The sequence below is a fragment of the Babylonia areolata genome, chromosome 1, assembly GCF_041734735.1.
Source record: "Babylonia areolata isolate BAREFJ2019XMU chromosome 1, ASM4173473v1, whole genome shotgun sequence".
NCBI lineage: Eukaryota > Metazoa > Mollusca > Gastropoda > Neogastropoda > Buccinidae > Babylonia > Babylonia areolata.
The window spans coordinates 82,197,406-82,215,433 of record NC_134876.1 but is presented as its reverse complement, the minus strand read 5'-3'; the positions used below and the strand labels follow the sequence as shown (position 1 = coordinate 82,215,433).

At 43.2% G+C, this 18,028-nt stretch overlaps 1 long non-coding RNA gene across 1 annotated transcript; it reads left to right on the top strand.

Annotated features, from left to right (window-relative positions):
* The first annotated feature begins 285 nt into the window (after positions 1-285).
* LOC143293812 (uncharacterized) lies at positions 286-6,358 on the top strand. Its single transcript, XR_013056805.1, has 2 exons — positions 286-359; positions 3,177-6,358. It is a non-coding gene; the product is annotated as an uncharacterized LOC143293812 (long non-coding RNA).
* The last annotated feature ends 11,670 nt before the right edge of the window (positions 6,359-18,028 follow it).

Genomic DNA, 18,028 nt, shown 5'->3' with positions numbered 1-18,028 from the left:
AGATTAGCAAATTTTTATTGTGTTGCCACCACCGGGAGGATGTGAAGGCCCGCCTTCATGGGGGGCTTTTCGTCGCTAGCAGAGCGAGAAGTAGGTCATATGACATCATGGGAAGCCCGCTACCGCAAGAAGCTTTTTTGGATTTGCACCATCGAGCTATTCAGCTCTGTGGTTTGCACTCTTTTCACTGCCTTTTCTCGGACAACTTTTCGGCATACTTTATTACCCCCCTTGCGAGATGAAGTGTAGGAGTTACACCGCCTTTGTTCCAACTGGCAACGATAGTCGCCCGTGGGCAGGTTCCCACATTATTCTTCCAGTTTTGTACCTTCATAAATCGGAAATTGTGCATACATAAGGTTAGAAAATGCAATTTTATGTCAGAACTGAATCGTTTTTATGTCATCATTCCGCCACTCTGCAGTTTATTTGTAAGCTGTAGCTCCTTTAAGGTTATTTTATTTCATCGCACCTTCACAAGAACTGAGAGCAGGCAACAAGTAGGCCTGGTAGTGCAATGCGTACAAGCGACTGCAGAAGTGTGTACAGTCATTAAACAGATTGTGTGGTTCAGACTGATGTGTCATTGTCTCTCCCTATCAGTACACTTGTTGATGGTTTGGCGGTGGAGATTAACCAGTTACACCCAAGTGAAAAAAGTAGCAGGGACGCAGGAATCTTATGTTGGAGAGGGTGGGGTGCAGAAAAAGAAGATTCTGTGGAAAAGGTTCATCAACAACAAAAAAGAAGAAAAACAAAAAATAACTATGAGGAGGAGCAGCAGCAGCAGAAAAAAGTATTCATCTAGATAAGCAGTGAAAATCAAAATGACCAATAAGATTAATTAAAGCTTTGATTACAGACCATACACAGACATGCATTTATTTTTATTTGTTTTTTATTCGCAGTAAGTTAAAAGCAAAAACATGTTTCAGTCATACCCATATTTACATATCACACATAGTGTATAATAATATTAATAATGATAATAATTAGTTGGGTTTTTTTGGGTTGTTTTTTTTTTTTGTTGGTTACCCGGACTTTCTTGGGTCGACTACTGTTTTATTTTGTATATAAATCACACAATGCCAAAGTAATCAATAGCGTTTATGGAATAAATACGACTTTTCATTCACTGATTTTGGGCTTGTTACAATAATATGGAAGGAAAATGTACAAGTCATACAATTAAGTGTACAAAGCTTGAAATCAATGTTTTTCTTTGTTGTTGTTTTTACCTTCATTCATACACAATTCTATGTCTGTCTGTTTCTTCATATATGGACAATCGCGTTGCAAAACTTAAGTATTGGAAGATTGTTTGGTTTGTCTGGGGGGTGGGGGAGGGGTGGGGGGGGGGGGGTGTTCATGCTCTGGTGTGCTTTCTGTGTGCATATTTGTCTCTTTCTCACTTCTCATTCAATCATTTGACGTTATTTGTAGATGGAAGTTTGTTGTTTTTTTTCCACGTGAATTCGTCTTGTTTCAAATTCTCATTCAAAAATAACCTGTAAGGGAAAGATTGATTTGGTCTTTTAATAGATACTTACACACATTTTACCCACTAATATTATTGATATACGCATAATTTCCTTTCAGATGTGGTGAATTTTCAATCCCAAACAGGATATCTGATGCTGACAGTTTCAAGTGGACACTTGTTTCTGTTAGTAGTTTTTGTTCAATATACTTCCAGAAGTTGTGTGTTACTGGGCAATCAAAAAAAAAAAGTGTTCAATGTAATCTACCAAATCTTTACAATAGGGACATTTATTGTTTTCTGCTACTTTCATTTTGTTTAGAAGGATATTGGTGGGGTAGATGTGTAAAATTTTCGAGTGCAGAACTCTTAATCTAGTTTCTGTTGTTATATCTCTCGCTATAGACCAGGTTGACCCGAGTAAGTGGATACCAAATTTTCGGAGCCAGAAGTAGTATGCGTTGGGAACAGTTTTCTCTTTGTTTATGAGTGCATTTAAAAAAAATCTGTTTTAGATTTGTGTTGTACAGGCTTACATTACATTTCTGTGTTTCATCCTCCTTTTCCCCTCTTTCTATCCATTAAAGCCATGCCTTTGGTATCAAATTTATCAATGCGTTATATTCAAAAACAATGTCTGCTTTGTTTTTACGCACTATATCCTGTACCTCTCTTAAAGACAACACTCTATTTTCCCTGAAATTGATTATGTCTTTTACTTATTCAAGTCCTTTCTCATTCCAAGATTTGAAGAATAATAATTTAATTTTATACTTTATCAAGGCGTTGTTAAACAGCAATTGGGAGTGAAAGTTGTTACTTTTGATGTCTGAAAGTAATTTTAACGGCCTGCTGTCAAGATACGAGCTAACTACATCTTTCCAAAAATCGTTATATAATAATTAGTATTTATAAAGCGCTGAATCTTGTGCAGGGACAAATCAAATCGCTTTCACACCAGTCAGTCACACACATGCATAACTCTAGACTGAAAAAAACAACTGGAAAACAATGAAGGGGCAGGGAAGGGAGGCTGTCTTGGGAAAAGGTAGATTTTAAGGCCAGACTTGAAAGAGCTGAGTGCTGAGACCTGACGAAGTGAAGGGGGGGAGGGGTTGAGGGGGGAGGAGCTCATTCCAAATGCAAGGTCCAGAGACAGAGAAAGATTGGTGGCCAACAGTGGAGTGTTTGAATCTGGGTATGCATAGACAGAGTGGATCCAAAGCCGATCATAGAGAGTGAGATGGGGTGTAGATGTGAAGGCAGCCACAGAGATAGGAAGGGGCAGATTTGTGAATACATTTATAACAAAGAGTGCAGATCTTGTACTTTATTCTGTGTGAGACAGGGAGCCAGTAAAGATGTTGTAAAAGAGGAGTGATGTGCTCAGACCTTTTCATTCTGAGGACAAGTCAGGTAGCAGAGTTTTGTATGCGCTAGAGTGACTGGAGGGATGAAGCAGGCAAACCAGACAATAGAGAGTTGCAGAAGTCGAGGCGAGAGAGAATGAGTGAAACAAGAAGTCTATATGCAAAATCGGTGGACAGATATTTCTGAATGGAACTGATGTGCTGTAATTGACAGTAGCAGGACTGATAGGTCTGGCTGATAAACTTTTGCATGGACAGTATGTTGTCAAGTATAATACTGATATATACTAGAAAGATAACATCATGAATGTATCATGTTTTTTCAGACATGGCAGCTGTAAAATACACCACCCAAGAAGACCATGAACTCATGGATGAGGTTGCCCTCTACAACCCTTTCCAAAGAGGCCATTCTTGGGAAGGAAACAAATGCAGCATGAGACCCTGACAAGAAGAACCAGCAAGTCGCTGAGAGACTGAGCTTTGCTCCTCATAGCAAGAAAGGGCGTAAGACACACAGTTATAATGAAATGGATAAATTGATGTAAATATATATACATATCAAAAAGAAAACTGCTAAAAAGGCTATGATTCGTAAAATGGTGCATGCATGCAAAAAAACCAAAACAAAACAAAACAAAACAAACAAAAAAACAAAAACAAAAAACAACAACAAAAAACACTGACGTTAACATCACATCTCACACCATGTTTAGTTACGTGCATTTATCATTCCTGTAATTATACACAAGTTACAGCTGCACATGCACACGTATATATGGAAAGCACACTTCACTAAAAGCCAGACATTCCTAATTTTCAGCAAGGTTTGATAAAACATACTTGCTATAATTACTTCTATTTCTTTTAGTTCAGGAATTGATGAGACGCCGAGGTGAGCCTTTGACACAGCATGTGATAAAGCATTGCTGCTGAAGGCAGAAGCCGAAGAAACAAACCAGAATGCAATAAAAAGGAAGAAGCAAGTGGAGGATGCAGACACAAACAATCTCAGTGCAGCTGAGGGTGTGCCGTTGAGAGCACAACCACCTCCACAAGGTAATTGTGGTTCAGTAAGCGAAAGTTATGTCTGTAAGTGCAAAAACAGATTACAGACATATCCACAGTCAATGTCGTGACAAACAAATGCACCTAACCCTGTTCAAGATCTTTGCATTTTCAGATGGTTGTCTGCATGTACCAGTGAACTGAGAGTTACTTTGTTTTTATCTTCCTTTCTTTTCTTTCAGGCATGTGCACTTGAACAAAAATCTGACTACAGCTCAAGTCTGTAGAGGTTTTATTTTCATTTCCCCCTTGATGACCCAACTGTAATGAATTTAAGGACATAGGACCTGGTATATTAGAAATCATATCTTTACAAATTATTTGAAAATCACATAATATTTATTTATACCGCCTCCTCCACTTCCTTCACTCCCTCTGGTCGACTCACCACCTCCTGCACCTTCTCCGGTGACTTCTAGGGGTACGTTACCCCATACTCAGGTCAGTGGTGCCATTGATGCTATTCATTTCAATTCGCGAACAAACTCAACGCGATCCGCGATTCTCGGCCGTGCCAGTCGGCAGGACACCCGAGTCGATCTCCTCTATCACTTTCCCCATGCCAACAATGGAATGTGCCATAATCCCTTTGGGAAAACAACACCATGCACTGGCTTTGGATCCGCACGCAAGATTGGGCCATATGTGCGATGCGTCCGTGGTGGCAGCCGTGACATCGGCTCACGCGCCCCCCACCCAGCATGCCTCTTCCGTCTCGGATCCTATGGCGACCGAGGGGCATTGGGATGCCCTCCCCAGGTGTAGGGAGGAAGGTGGACCACTAGGGGACACACTCGCCCATGCGCGTGCACCCTCCCCTTGTCCCCGGAGTCCGATCCAAGGGAGACAACTCCTGCTTCGGCACCCTTGCCACTGACCGCCGCAGTTACTTCCCTTTACTAGCACGGCCCCTCGCCAACAGTCTCAGCAAGCTGCTCAACCAAACAACCAGCAACCCATTGTTAACTTGCTGCAGCAATTATGCACTGGTGCCACACCTAGCGTCTGCTCTGCCCCTTGCCCACAGAGCAGATGCGTGCACGGCCCATTGAACTTCGGCAGTGCTGGTTTTTTCTGCGCCACTGCATAACTCCACTGTTACCCAGACTAATATCGGCAATTCCTCGTCGGAGTGCCTCTTGATAACACTATCCTGCCACTCGGCAGTGCTCTTTCCGATCTTGTCTATCCCTTTATCCGTCAACACACAACAGTTGAACGTCGGTCCTCTCGCAGGAACTATTCGCGAGATTGGACCGCCGTTCACCTACAGCGGGATGCACATCCCACGGCAAGCCAACGGACTTGCCACCCACTCGCCCACGACGCCCATAACACTGGCTTACGGCGCCGTCATGCCACATGTCCCGACCGTCTCGCGTCCAATGGCGACTGATTCGGGTAGGGATGCCCACGGCACTTAGGGACATTATAATTATTCCCCATGCGGCCGTATTCACCTGTATCGGTTACGGTGGCATCGAACCACGGACTCTCACACACAGCATGACACTCCTCCCTCTACAGCGAGGAAACGTCACATCAGGGGATATGTGCTCTAAAGACACCATCCTTTTCGCCGATTATCGGCGCCAAGGGAGGCAACTCCGCATTTGTAACCGACACAGCACGTCACTCCTGCCCCCCGTGCTGTCCACCAACGATGTTTCTTCGGTTTCTCATTGGGTCCTGATGCCCATTCATGGACTTTACACAACTTTGCACAGCAACTGCACCTTTCTTGCTGTTTCTCAGGTCATTGGCGACTGAACTTTTGGGTTCTTCCCTCGGTATACACATGTGTGTGCGCTTACGGGATATGTTCATACGACTTTCATATTAACATGTACAATTATATTTCTATCTCTATTCATCGACATCTATTCATTGAGATTCCCTACATAGCAATATAGGCACACTTGCATTTGCGTCCTTTGTTCACAATGCCCAGAACTCTCTGCGTCTACGTTCTGGCACTTTATTCATATGTGTATGTACATTTCATATATAGGTCCATACACAGATTCCTTTCCATTACTGATTATGCACACTTACCCATTTACTTGGGTATAATTATCTGTGCATGCTACACGTATGCTTATACAGCCGCTTATTTCTTGTGACTCGATCTCTTGTCATTGGCATATTCCTGACATCACTGAGTCACTTCAGTTGGTGGAAGTTCATAATCCCTTTGCACATATACGTATTCATTTTCATAAATTCATCCATACCTTGCTTTCTGAGGATGACGGCACTCACATACAAAACTGCCTCATTCACGCCTGAATGTACTCCCTTCCCACCCACAGGGCAAAGAATGCCCTCTCTTGGTGCAAGGAGGGACAAGGCAACCCAACTCATTTGCCTACAACAATCACCCATAGGGCTGGAGAAGCCCTAACTTGGTACAAGGAGGGATGAGGCAATCCAGCTTAAAGGTGCCACTCCGGACATACATGGCCTTCATTCCTTCCAAGTTTGTAAGGCACCCCTTCTTCCCCCCCCCCCCCCCCCTGTCTACAACAACCCTTGGTTTGCACCACTGTGGTTGTGATAACAGCTCCACACGGGCCCTACATCCTAGCTAGCCCTCCCATGAAGGGGTGTCTATCTTTGCCTTCCAAGTTTTAGCGGACCCGAAAACTGCCCACTGGGCAGGAGACAATCACCCTAAGCCCATCTCTTCCACTCCTCTCTTGTAGCAGAAGGCCTGGGTAATAATTGTTTTCCTCTACACTTGGGAGAAAGGCATATTGACGAGGACGGATGCGTCTCACAAAGCACAACGAACCGTCCATTACCCACAGGGGCGTACCTTTCTGCCCACTCATACCAGCACGGCAGATGCCGCATTCAAGCACATCAGTTCGCCCCATCACCTTGCTTGAACAGAGATCCAGCATCGACGTCTCAAACATTTGGCGTTTAAAAGCACTTTCTGCACTTGGTCTTCCCTGCCCGATCCTTTCAGCCTCAACACACAACCACTGCTGTGGTTACAGATGGGCATTCCTTCTCAAGCACTCTCTTTCCAATGAGACACTTCCAGGGGTTTCTAGCCTAGGCAGGCTATCCCATCATGGAGCCCCAGCCTTCAGTCAAGGGCCTGTCAGAGGATGACTTTGTTGTCACTTTGGAAGCAAGCACCATGTCTTTCAGGCACACGGTTGCATCACAAGTCACTGTCAACTCCTTCCGGCTTCCTTACATTTCAACATAACCTGCATGGTGGACACCTTCATCCCTCAAGCACACAGCAGCTGTTTCCTGATTTACCCATGCTGATTGGTGTCCTCCTAGGAACAATATATGATAATCAGTCGTGTACGACAGTCAACATCAGAACAGCAGAGGAGGCAACTGCTGTCCCGACTATTCGGGCTGGAATTCGATTATACAATTTATAGTAGAGAGTGTTTTGCCCAAGTTGCATCCCCAGTCCCTCGATCAAGAGGGCCTTAGGACTCATCATTGGGACGGATCCCAAAGGCTAGTTAGGCCCAGGGCTACAGCACTCAGTCCCAGTGCAATTTGACTTCTAGTCTGAGAGACATAGTCCTTCATGAAAGACTAAGCTGCAAATGATTTCCCTTTGCAATTAAGAAACCATTGATAATACAGCTCTCACTTTGCTGTTGGCCATACTGAAAACGTATGTCAGATCAGTGATTTGATGTAAATGGCCAGTACAACACATCTTGAGCCACTTACCTCCCTGCCCCCGCCCCGCTCCATCCCAGACTTAGTGCGCACCACACACAGCCAGAGGCCTGTCATGGATCCGGTCCCCTTTCTCACTAAAGAACCTTCAGCAAAAAATTTCCCCATGGAAACCCTCTTCCATTAGGAATTCCACCACAGAATGAGACTTAGTGACCTGCGGGCACATGCAGTGCACTTCCACAGCCTGATCCAGCCCAGCCATTGACTGCCGACAACTTTCTGCAGGTTGCTCCAACATGCCACACTCAGGTAGAGAAGCCACCAAGCCATCCGTATGCCCCTTTGTGATGGTGCCTACCTGGGCAATTACACAGCCCTGTCTCAGAGACACCAAGGACCTCAAGTCTTTTGTTGCCAAATGTCTGCCATTCTGTGCATGGGCAACATACCAGTGCTGTCATTTTTTGGCAACGACAAAAAAGTGGCAGGGGGAGCGCCCATCGCCTGTCAGCTCGCATGGAGGAGCTCTACAGATCTGGCTGTCACGCCTAAGGCAAGCCCAACATGGTGGCCTACCTCTGTCTTGTGCCACAGTTTCCTTCAAACACATATATCACTTCCACTATCGGCCCACAACCGATGTGGAATCATCAGATCAAACCACATGTGCACCTCCTTGCATTGACGCTCAACTGCGCTCAAATGAGACAACCCTATAAGGGTACGTCTTTCCTTCCCTTCCTTTGATTCGAAGGGCTCTCAGTAAAGTGTGGATTCAACACACCGACCCGATTTTCTTTGCTCTACATTTATCAGCACAGCTGTGGTCCACAGACCTCTCCCACAATACAGCTGCGGACCTCCGTCTTCTTTGTCCGCACCAATATCCTTAGGTGACACAGTACACTCTACTTTCATCCAATTCTACTTGAGGGACATCTATCGCTTTAGGGATGATGGCTCAAGAGGCGTTGCCTCTGCAGTGGCAAGACATCATGGATGCTGCCTACTGGAAAAACCCTGCCAGCTTCATCGACTTCTACCTGAGAGACGTTCGCACGCCTGCGGGATGATGGCTCAAGAGGCATCGCTTCTGTGGTAGTTGCACAAGAGGCCATCACAGCACACAGACAGTAGAACAGGCAAGCCCTCCACCTTGTCGCGCTATTCTGCACTAGTTGAGTCACGGTTAAGTATGTGTAATTAAAAGGAAATTTTCTATCTAAAATTACTTCGAAGATGAACAATCTGTTGGTACAAGATGGACAAAGTGGATCTCTAAATTTGAAAATATGCTTTGTGGTCTCGATATCACCGAAAACAAGCGCAAGAAAGCTCTTTTATTGCACTACATCGGCGACGAAGCGTACGATATTTTCGACAGCTTCACTGACGAACAGAAAGGTGGAGCTGACGGTTATGATGTTCACAAGCTCCCTGATAACCTCCGTCATTCTGATTCCCTCGCATCTTTTAAATCTCGTCTCAAAACTCACCTTTTCCCTCAGCAATAAGTTCAATTGTGGCAGGTCCACAACTACATGCATGTATGTGAATGTGTATTGTGTGTGCGTGTGTCTATGTAAGTTTGTGCCTGCCTATGTGTGCGTATGTGTTAGGGTAGCTGTTAGATACACATGTATGTTAAAATGTATGTATGCAGTGTGTGTGTGTGTGTGTGCGTGCGTGCGCGCGCGCGCGCGCGCGCGCGCGTGTGTGTGTGTGTGGTCACATTTTGGTGTGTGTATGTAACATAGATATAATGTTTTATGTTATCAAAAGCGTTTTTGTAAAGCACCTAGAGCAGATTTCTGGATAGTGTGCAATATAAGTATCCATTATTATTATTATTATTATTATTATTAATATTTGACACCAAAGAAAAATATCGCTTATGAAACTCGTTTTCGTCAGGCAGTGCAAAATGATGGTGAATCAATTGACACATTTTACACGAGACTTGGTTCTCTAGCTTCTTTGTGTGAATTTGAGAATGTGAACAGAGAAATCCTCACACAGATTTTACATGGATGCAAATCCTCAAGACTCAGAAGAGCAGCACTTCGTGACAACTTGTCCCTCAGCAGTATTATTGTCTTGAATCAATTAATCTTTAAAATATGACTTTTTGTGGTTGTCATCATTGTTTGCACTGTCCTGTGGGCCTTTGTTTGCTTCCATTTGACACAAGATATATGTGACTAACATTTCTGTTTGTGCTGATAATAAACACATTTTTTTCCTTTTGTGTCCATCCATTGCTTTTGTGTGTGTGTGCTGTGACTTCTCAGAGCTTTCCAGAAAGACATGTTGTTCCAACTTAGTGATATATTTTCTCACTGGTAAGTTTATTGGCTGTTGGGATGAATTTTGAAAATGGTATGTTTGTTGACAGGAAACTGATGTCAGTCATGATACGTTCTGTTCAGTAAATTATTTTTCATTTCATTGTGTCTGCTGTAAAAGGTTGAAATTAAGTCGGTGACTTCTGTTTGAAATTGGAATTGGTACAAATGATAGTGTACTTACTATATTTATGCCAAGGGATCTATTTTAATCAAACTTTAGAACATAAAATTGGTTTACCAGTTGAGCTAGTAATAAGAAGAAATCAAAATGCTTCCAAAGATTTCTCGATTATGAATAAAATGCAGTCTCAAAGCTTGTAGGAGGCTGTTTCTATTTAGCTTAAAATCTGATTTGTTTTGGAACTGGGATATAAAACATTTCTGTTTAACCATAACATGTTTTTACTTGAATAAAACTTGTTTTCCCAACATTTCAAATTATTAATTTCAAATTGACTTACTGTAATTGACCATTAGATTTGCCAAGTCAGCTTCTATTTTCAGCAGAAGATAATGAATTCGTTTTAGGTAATGAAGGCAAACAAACAAATGGCATATAAAGGATGAAGAGGTGAATGTGCTTTATCTGCAATCACGCAAGGAAAAGAATAAGCGTTGGTGCATTTATATGTTACATTCAGACAAAATGTGAAGCATGGATTATTTGTTCAGACAAGACGAGAAGCATGGTGTTCAATTTAGGTCACGAATATCATCTGTCGTCTTGCACATCGAAGGGCTATAGTGGTGGGCAACAGACTTTATTTCTTGTCTTCCCCACGCCCCTCCCCTCCACCCTCCCTTATCTCCACTTCCATGAAGTGTTGGACTGTGGTTGCTTGTGGCAGTGACCCATGAATCCTTTGTGAATTTGGTCAGTATGGAGTTCATTTTATGAGTCATGATGATGAACTTCGGTAGTTTTATTTGCATTTTCTTGGTACGTTCCCTGTTGTGTAGTGTTGGCCCTTGGTCTCTGTGTTCCTGGGTGGAGCGGTTTGAATCGGTTCCAGCCAGAGCCTGGGCAGGGTAAAGTTTAACAGCTGCAGGCAGCCGTACATCTCCAGTTGAGACATTCTTTTCCATGTTTTAACCTCTTACTTTTCTTTTTCTTCTTCTTCTTTTTGTTTATATATTTTTTAAAGAAATCAATTTGTTATATCTGTTGTTTAATGATAATCTACACAGGCATTATTCGATTTATTGTGTAGTGAATGTGTGTGTTCTCTGTCAGTACACATTTTTGTCTTGTTTTTTAACAATAGAATTTCTGTGTTTCTTAGACAGACATTGCTGATGACTATTGTAAATAGACTAAAGTATTTTATAGTGACAATATCAAAACATGTGTGGTTGGATGCTGAATAGAAACAAACAAGTTTGGTTGTATTGTCATACCAGCCACTCGGACTACAGGTTGTCTTTCTCATCTGTTGTACGTCTATTTGCTGCTAGGTTTTGTAGTGGCCTCAGAAATGAATAAAGGTATTTTTTCGACAGATCCCTCTGTTTGTGTGGTGTGTTCAGCATAGATGATGGTTTTCAGAGGATGGCACAAATGAAATAATCGGTTACTTTTACAATTCTTAAGGTCATTTGAAGTGTTTCCAAGTTGTTAGTTGCTTCTGGAAATAGAGACCAACATGAAACATGACATACTTGAGTTCTGACAAGTCAATGTAAATGCAAAGGACAAAGGGAAAGGGATAGAATGAACATACTTTGTGGATATTGCATACTTTATTTTTCTTTAGGACAAAGGGAAAGGGATAGAATGAACATACTTTGTGGACATTGCATACTTTATTTTTCTTTGAGAAGACCACAGGTAACTTAACACTGATCAGGATTTAGATGTCAGCCATGGTCAGATCTGCCACCAAGGTGTCGGTTTTAAACTCACTTTTCCCTCACTCTTCATTTTGTAAACAAGTGCGGAGAACAATCCATCAGCAGTGTGTGTACATGTGTATGTCCAGGTGATTGAACAGAATCAGGAGTTGAGCATGGAGTCATCCATATCTATCCACGTCGAATTTGTTTAATTAAAGCGCTTCCATATTCCTTGTTGTATTGTGCATAAATTGCAAGCAAAGGGAACTAACTTCTGCAGTATTTTTGGCTTTGTTAACATTAAAGTCAATATGAAGGGGAAAAAAACATGTGAGTGTATTTTCTAACTATTACTGCATCAAAAAGGTTGAATGGGTTAAGGAAATTGGGGTACTGTGTATATGTTTAAGTGTTTGTTAATTTATACAAAATGCGGCAATAATAATTTGTTTGGTTGTTCACCAGGTCATAAGGGCGTTGGACAGACCTGATAGTAGTCTGGCATCATACCTGTGCGTGATTCATGTCTTTAGGTTTTATCGCAACAGACAGCATCCACTTGAACCAGGTCTTGCAGTTGTTGTTTTTTTTATTTAAGACATGCACACACTCACTCGAGCACACACACACACACACTCGCACACACAAATGTGTATACACCCCACCCACCCACACACACACAACACAATGGTAAGGAAAGTACATTTTATTCCAGTGAAGATGGAAGTCAGTGGTTTGTCTCCCCAGCTTAATGATGGCAGTGGCATTCCCACGCCACTGGTGGCAGCTCTTCAATGATCAACCACAGCCAGAATGTGATCACTCTCACTGTGCAGCAGTCCTCAGAGTGGTGCACTGTCAGGGTGCTAGAGGCTAGGTAACCCGGCAGAGGAGACGGGCCTGCACTGCTGCTAAGTGAAGTCCTTATTTGTGTGAACTGTGACGGTAGTTCTGGTTGAACGCTTTGAGAACACCGCCAGATAACCTCCCTTTAGTTGACTGACCGCAACAACTGCTGATAGTGTGATGGTCATTGTACACATTGGATCACAGTGAGTGAGCGCCCCTTGTAAAGTGGAAACCATGCATTCCACAAACGAGTCTTCATGAACTCGTACACTGAGATCTTGATGCACGACACTTTGACCTTACCACAGTTATGGAAGGGGAGCAGACATCATAAATGGGTCAATTATGTGAACAGGACATTTTGATGGGGGGTTGATAAGAAGAGGCTCATATGAGGCTGGGGGTTTTTGTTTGTTTTTCTGTTTGTTTTTTTCCTTCTGAATAATGAAAATGCAGAATGTGATGCTGTGCGCTGTAGAAGTAATCTTTTATCTGTGGGTTATTTGTTTATCATCCATCGCTGTCGATACAAAAGCCTTTACTCGCATTTTAATCATCCATCCCCGAAAAGTGCTCAGCAACCACATGGATTAAAGCTTCCAGTTTCTGTCGTTTTTTTCCCCCTCGGACATGTTGAACACAGTTTCTTCCTGTGCGAAGACGTAATAATTCAGCGCAGCTGACATGTTTCTTTCATTGGAGTGTTTCCGCGAGAGCTCTCACAGCGCGGCAAACGAGACAGATATGGATAGCAGACGACAGGTCACACTCGTGTGCCCTTGCGCTTCTAACTCCCCTCCTACACACACACACACACACACAGCGCAGGAAAAGGAAGACCATAAATTTCTCTGACAGACAACGAGTGTTAGCTAACATCGCAACCCCCCCCCCCCCCCTCTAGCCCCCCGCCCGTCGTTTTGGAGGGGTTATAGTTACGTGAGGGCTGAATTAATTTAATCCGGGCAAGAGAAGGTTGAGTTCTAGTCCTAATTTGTGGCTCCCCCTGTGTTCTTCTCCTGTCTAAAAGTCTTTACCACATGTAATAGTCCACTTGAGACAGGACCAGTTCTAACATCAAAACCTTTACAATACAAAGAAAATCATTTAATACCCCCTCCCCTCCCGCCCCAGCACTGTAAAACTTGACATTCAGGGCGAATGTTAATAAACTGTTAAATGAATAGCCTACTCCGTAGTACCTGGATTCTCTAGTGTATTAGATTTCAATTGTTATTAGTATATGTGATCGACGCCAAGTGATAACTCAGAGATTTTTTTTTTTTTTTATTACTGAGACGGATGATTTTCATGATAATGTCACGTTGTTTCCATTGTCAGTTTTGGTTTGATGGAGAAAACGTTCTTTTAAGAAAACTTATGAAGTAGAAGAGATCTCAGGCTCTGCAGCGCCTGTGCGTAGGAATCGGGTTAACATCAGTTTGCCTGTAGATATCATTTGTGTTTGGACAAAAACTTGAGTTGTATTCCTTCGAAGTGATTTTTTTTAGTACATTTGCGCTCCTAGAAGTGCGAATCAAGTAAAAATGTGAATATGATCCGTTTGTTGATACGGGTCCGAGTCCTTTAAAGAGTATTTTTCGTCACTAGCTCAGTGGGGTTGTCAGACACTGAGCTGAAAAACAACAACATAAAACAAAACAAAAATCCTGGTGTGCCATGGTTTTTCGTATTCGTGTATACACAAAATTAAAAAAATAAGTTCAAAACCATTCGACGGTTTTAAGCTTTGCTGTTTTTTTGTGTTTTTTTTTTTAAACAGAATGTTTATTTATTTATTTATTTATTTATCTATTACAACATGTTTTCAACCCTGTTAATACTTCGTGAAATGGTTGGGCAATGAGCAACAATTAAATGAAAACGGATTTAGAAACAAACCACAGCTCCTTGTTTTATGCCTACATCAATTTTTGAGAGTGGGGCACATTTTCGTCATTTTTTAAACCAGCAGACAACTTTATATAATTATGTACAGCGTCATCACTGGGTTATAATTATCTGTGCAAGGACAGCACACTGAGATAATATTATGTATACTACATGTCTATGGGACAGCCCCAGATACTACGCCGATAACGCCTACGGGCCAAACACTGCTGACATCATCACGCCCGCTTTGTACCAACAGTGGTTCATTTTCCAGTGCCCCGCCCCCAACAATCCACTCCACCACCACTCTTCCACCCTCCCCAAACAATCCACTCCACTCACCCTAACCACCAGCCCCCTCCTGTCCCCTGCAGACGAAAGTGATTGATTCACGCGTGGACCGCGCGATCGTGGTATGGGAACCACAGAGGCACACAGGGGAGATCAGCCCCTGACACTTCCATCAATTCACCGAACACCACTCTGTGTGTGTGTGTGTGTGTGTGTGTGTGCGCGCGCGCGCGCGCGATAAGGAACGGTTCTGACGTTTTCAGCAAACAGCTGTGTCGGTACTATAAACCATTTTTAGTGGTCTGTAGTTGTGTTCGGCGTTCTGCACTTGCATTCTTTATCACCAACGCCGCGAGACTTGTAAAAATTCAGCAATTAGCGTTCACTGTGCACACACAATCAGTTATCAAACGTATTAGTGACACAAATTACTTTGACACACACACACACACACACACACACACACACACACACACCGTATATTCCTCTGCAAAAAAAAAAAAAAAAGAAAAGAAAAGAAAATCCAGCTGTTATCTCGAAGTCGGCTGGCTAATCTTCCTGATCCTTTAAAAAAGAATCATGTATCTTTCTTTCTTTTTTTTTTAAATTTTTTTTATCATTATTTTTTTGATACTTTACATCAGTTCTTGCATACGAGTTTCTGTTACATTCACTGTGTGTGTAGGGTGGTGGTGGTGGTGGTGGTGGGGGACGGATGGTGGTGGTGGTGGTGTGAAAGTAATTTGTGTCACGGTTATGTTTGATAACTGATCGTGTGTGTTAGGTGATCTTTGAACACCGAGTTTTTTGTTTTTGTTTTGCTTTTTACTCGATCAACACAAATACAAGGAAACTGAAAGGTTCCTAGATTTTTTTCTTTTAAACTTCAGAGTCCGATTTTGATCTTTTTGATCTTCTGAAAAACATGGTTATAAAATTTACTATGCTTGATCATGTATTCCCCAAAATGATTATGCAGTCGTGTAAAAAGCACTGGGGTGGATCGCATGACAAGATCTTTGCAGCCCTAAGTTTGCCTAGAGTTAAGAATCCTCAGTAGGTATATATGGAATTTACCGTGGGGTTGGGAACAGTCTCACGATAAGCAAACTGGTCCAGCTCATTGTGTGGCAGAGAGAGGACATGGGCTTTCAAGGCTATGGCAGAAGCAGCAGGAAAGAGTTTCTGCTGGATCTGGTCGAGGAGGAATGAAAGTAAACTTCATAAGGATTAAATTTCTCTACTCAAACTAGGCGTATGATGGCTCAGTGGTTAAAACGTCTGAAGTGGCGACCACCCTGGAGGCGCGGGTTCGGACCTGCTGAGGACCAGGGGGGAAAAAAGAAGAAGAAAAGGCGGCAATACAAGGGCATCCAGGAGCCATGACCTGGGTGTTGCCCGGCCCCCTTAGAGTGTAAGGAATTAAGGGCCGAAACACTTGACTGAGGGGGGCTTCTCTGAAGACCTTGTACTGTCCAGCTCTCCCTAGAGTTTCCTATCACACTGATTCAAGTCACGTGGTGCAGTACCAAACCAGTATACCACTGCTTTTATGATGTATCCATGTATTTGTTTATGCTTTTTCTTCCTCAAGACCTGACAAAGCGCGTTGGGTTACGCTGCTGGTCAGGCATCTGCTTAGAAGATGTGGTGTAGGGTATATGGATTTGTCCGAATGGATTGACACCTCTTTGAGTAGCCGAACTGAACTCACACTACTTACATACACACAAAGGTCTCTGGAAAGTGTCACGAATTGTACTGTATGGAGATCACTGGCCCTGTCCAGATCATGGGCAAGGTTTTTTTTTGTTTGTTTTTTGTTGTTGTTTGTTTTTGTTTACGGTTTTTTTTCTCCCTTCGCAATCTCAAACCCCTCCTCCTACCACCACTCACAGCCAGCCTCCTTCCCTACTCCATCCCACCCACAACCCCTTCAACTCTTCCTGCCTCAATCAGAATTAACCAAGGACTTATAAATATAATGCATGAAAACGAATGATCTGTTCATAGGTCCGTGAAATCAACACAGTTGTTTGCCGCGTACCTCATCACCAAAACGAAGGGGAGCAAACAACACAGCCCAGAGCGATCGCCTGATATCTGGGCAAGGTGACAGTCATCCGGACATACTGGGCTGGGCGACCCACAGCTTTGGCACCCTCCTCTCTCCCTCCTTTCCCCATGTTTAGTTCTCTCCCCCTGCTGCATCCTACCTTCTCTCGCCCTTTACTTCTTCTTACCTTCCACTCACACCACCCCCTTTAGTCTCCCTCCTCACGCCCCCCACCCCCTCTCCTCTCCCTCCTCCTTGACTCTCAGTGTTCTCAGCACGTATTCCGTAAACCAAGATTCTTTTAGTCTACCTCTTACACGTATTCCTCGCATTAAGTCATTGCGCGCATTGTTAAGTGTTTACGATACACGAGATTGTCAACGACTGAAAACAAATCCCACTGCTAACCTCAAGGCATGGTATTGTTGCAAGCACTGTGGTTTTCTAAGTGTAAAGTTTCCAGTGCTGTCAAGCTGTGCCATTCACTTGGAATTGAAGATATGTTCGTCTGTTTGCCCTTTTGTACTGTCAACTGTCATAGTGAATCGATCATCTGACCTTGGACTGTCTTTTGCTGCTGGCCTTCACTGCTGCCTGGAGTTCACCGCCGTGCATGTCTAGCAACCATGGAATTCACCGGACAATCTGTCGGCCGTCTGTCTGCTGCTGTATTTTTCATCACCAAATACAGATTAGAGAAATATTTGGGTTTTGGGCTTACCCAAGGTGGAGAACCGTTTGCTCTCGTTACTTTTTTTGTTCATTTAAAATTCGCAACAGCCAGCATCAGTTACTGTCACATTCTGCACTGTATGTTTCACTGTCTCTCTCTCTCTCTCTCTCTCTCTCTCTCTCTTTTCTTTTCTCAAGGCCTGACTAAGCGCGTTGGGTTACGCTGCTGGTCAGGCATCTGCTTGGCAGATGTGGTGTAGCGTATATGGATTTGTCCGAACGCAGTGACGCCTCCTTGAGCTACTGAAACTGAAACTGAAACTGTATCTCTCTCCCCGCTGTCTCACCACCTCAGTGGTAACGCTTAAACCAGAAGGGTTCCTCAAAAGCCAATGTCTGAGAAGTTTAGTTGACCCCTAGGGATGTTTGTCCCTGAAGAGAGCGTATACAGCGAGGAGAGATTGTCAAGAGTCAAGAATATTTATTTGATTCTCTAACCCCT